Genomic DNA, 3,853 nt, shown 5'->3' on the forward strand with positions numbered 1-3,853 from the left:
TGGTGCAATACTGGAAGAAGGAAGATTTGCCTACTATTCAAGAATGGACATTAAAAGTGACAAACTTAGCAGAGATGGCTAAAATATCAGCATATCTTAAGGACCACTCAAATGAGAGATATAAACTGGAGTGGAGAAGATGGGTTGACTATACTCAAAATAAATATGGGACTAAGAAATTCCAGATAGGTTATGACTGAAGAATGATATAATCTGTTTAGACTTAGCCTAGCAAAGAGGAGTTAAAGCTCAAATGAAAGATGATACTAACTATCTTTAAGTTTATTTTAGAACATCTTTGTTGAAGATTTATACCCTGTATTGGTTCTGGGAAGTTGGGGGGGGGAGATTGGGGGGGGGTTGGGTGGGGAGGGGAGGAGGAGAAAGAAAAAAGGGAGGAGGAGAAGAAGGAGGAGGAGGAGGAGGAGGAGGAAAGTAAAAGAAAGGAGGAGAAGGAGAAGGAGAAGAAGAAAGGAGGAGGAGGAGGAGAAAGAGGAGGATAAGATGAGGTAAACATTTGTAAAACATTTTTTTTTCCAAAAAAATTCAATAAAAAAATTGTGTCTTAATTGTACATGTACACTGTACAGCGTTTTTACAGAGCTCCGGGTTTTAGAGAAGACATCACCATTCGTAAACCGGAGTGAAATATAAAATCTAGTCATAAATCAAAGGAAACTAAACATGCAAACCTAAATAAATACTTTAAGTCGTGAAATTAAAATTCCATAAAATTAACACAAATTGCACTGCGTTTCAGATTCATAAAGGTTAGGTCAAACAGGGCTGCAAGGAGGTTTTGCTACAGACGCAAAGTATGAAGTATATATCCGATATTGTTTTTCTTTTAAATTTTTTTTGTAAAAAACAAATTTTTTTTTAAATCCCACTTTGAGCTCCAAGGGCCCCGGAACAATGTACCGGCTGCATCCCCCTCTCCTCACCCCCTGCCCATGTGCTTCAGCGAAGCAGGGTTTGTAGTATACGTAATTGTCTGCTACAACATCCTACCTGTCAATCTCTATTTCGGCTTCAACCACAATAATACATGGGAGAACAATAGATAGCAACTGAAAGTAAACCGTTCCAAACTTGATTGCAGAAAATAGGACTTCAGCAACAGAGGGGTCGACGCCTGGAATGCTCTACCTGACTCTGTTGTTACATCCTCAACCCCCCCAAAACTTTAACCTCAAACTGTCCATCGTGGACCTCACCCCATTCCTAAGAGGTCCGTAAAGGGGGCGTGCATAAGCGCACCAGCGTGCCTTCTGTCCCTGTCCTACTGTCCCCATTTATTTGTACTGATTTCCTGCGCTCATGTCCAGGTTTATACTTACGCCTGTTATCTCGTACCTGTTTGGCAAACTAAATAAATAAATAAAAATAAAATTCAGAGCAATGGTTCAAAAAAATCAAGCTGTTTCCTAAAGGCACCACTAGATGGCACTTTGCCACTCAGGACCATTCTAAACTCTGGCGGGAACCATTTCTCCCCCCCCCCTTTTCCTTTTATCTGAATTCCTTTCTAATTACTCTTTTTAGATTAGAAAAAAACCAGCTGTCCTTTCCAGGATCTTTGAATGAAGGATGAAGTGCAAGAACTGTTACACAGAGTTAGAGACAGTCCACATCAAAGGAAATTTCAATACAATACAATAGCAGAGTTGGAAGGGACCTTGGAGGCCTTCTAGTCCTTCTGGAGGCAAGTTGTTCCACTGATTAATTGTTCTAACTGTCAGGCAGAGATGTGCAGACAAGATAGATGATAGATAGATTGATAGATAGAGAATAGATAATAGATAGATAGATAGATAGATAGATAGATAGATAGATAGATAGATAGATGATAGATAGACAGACAAGAGAGAGAGAGAGAGAGAGAGAGAGAGAGAGAGAAATAGACAGACAGACAGACAAGATAGATAGATAGAGAGATAGATAGATGATAGATAGAGAGATAGAGAGACAGACAGACAGACAGATGATAGACAGACAGACAAGACAAGATAGATAGACAGACAGACAGATAAGATAGACAGACAGACAGACAAGATAAGATAGACAGACAGACAAATAACCTGAGCCCCTTTTCTTTAAAGGAAGATTGAGAAGCAATGAGAAAAATCCCGATAGTATCTTACTCCATTTATGCCTGCAAATGTCCATGATTTAAGGAGAAAGAAGACGTCAGCATGACTTCTGGGCTCGTTTTGAAGAATATCTTGGACGTCCCGCAAATCTAGAATGCTCGCTTGAACTTACCAACCTCCAGGCTTCTAGAAGTGGAAGGGAAGACTTGACGGAGTAGGCTTCGCAGCGTAGCTGCCCAAGACATCCAGTTGTGCTCCGTTCATCCTCATCTGTTGTCTCAGGGATGGAGCTTTTTCAAGAGAAAAATAGGAAAGAGAGAACTGTCCGTCAGGGGAATGGTGCAAGAGTGATGGGGCAAAGTCCTGTTTGGCTTCAGAGCAATGACCGAGATGCAAATGACCATCTCATGGTCCATCTCAACTGATGAGGACACAGATAACAGTTGAATGGGGGAAGAGGGAGAAGAGAGGAGAGAGGAGGAAAGGGAAATGGAGAAGGGGGAGGAGGAGGAGAAAGAAAAAAGGAGGAGGAGGAGAAGGAGGAGGAGGAGGAAGAGGAAACTAAAAGAAAGGAGGAGAAGGAGGAGAAGAAATGAAGGAGGAGGAGAAGAAAAAAGGAGGAGGGGGAGAAGGAGAAAAGGAGGAGGAGAAGAAGAAGAAAGAAAAAAGAGGAGGAGGAGGAGAAGGAGAAGAAGAAAGAAGGAGGAGAAAGAGGAGGATAAGATGAAGAAGAAGGAGGAGGAGAAGAAGAAGGAGAAGAAGGATAAGATGATGATGAAGAAGGAGGAGGAGGAAGAGGAGGAGGAGAAGAAGAAGTAGTAGTAGTAGTAGTAGTAGTAGTAGTAGTAGTAGTAGTAGTCGTCATGTTGTGTGACATATAGGATGACACATTGGCAACCTTTGTCCCCAAAACATGTCACTTTCAAGCTTTTCTTTTACACTCTGCAGAATCTATAATTATCACACTGTTAAAAATCATCTTGTTGCCCCTACCCTCATCTGAATAATGTATCATACGGAGCAAATCAGTTCAGCACTCAAACGCCAAGGAGCTCAAGGACTTACACATCTCTGGTCCTCTATTTCAATTCTCTCCAGTAGTTTGGTTTCCTTTTTATTTTATTTTCCAAATCTACTGTTTCCTAGAAAACATCCCCATTGACATCTCATTTAGTGTGTGTGTGTGTATGTGTGTGTATGTGTGTGGCTGTGTGTGTGCGTGTGTTCCAGCATAACTCTGGAGCGCCTCAAGCAATTTCAACCTCAATTTCAATTTCAACCAAACTTGGTACATAGAGGCCTTACTCTCTGTAAATAAATAGTGGGATGGGGGGTGTAAGACACGCCTTTCGGTGTGTGTGTTCTGTTCTGTTCTTAAGATACAGCCTGTTGTGCCTTCAAACGGCTTCTACAGTACTGCCGCAATATGGCTTCTACTGTACAGCACAGTCGAGTTGCTATGGTAACGGCTCCACAGTACCCCACAAGGGGGCTCCCTCTGGTAAGGGGGAAAATCCAACATTAGAAATTACATTTGGTCCAGACATTTTCCCCCCTACAAATAAATATCCGGCCAACGGCAGGTTATCAGCATTAATCCCTGAATATTTCACTTGCCAATTCTAAAAATTGGTGAAAGCTTCAATCAGGCAAAGTGTTTGTTTGCTGGAGGAATGAAAACTTAATTTTTTCCCCTATGGGAAGAATTCTTCCAAGGAGATACAAAGAACGTGCTATGAATAAGACAATTGGCGAACGAG

The sequence above is a fragment of the Thamnophis sirtalis genome, unplaced genomic scaffold, assembly GCF_051295495.1.
Source record: "Thamnophis sirtalis isolate CommonGarterSnake01/CBP01778 unplaced genomic scaffold, rThaSir2_p1.2 scaffold_14, whole genome shotgun sequence".
Classification (NCBI taxonomy): Eukaryota; Metazoa; Chordata; class Lepidosauria; order Squamata; family Natricidae; genus Thamnophis; species Thamnophis sirtalis.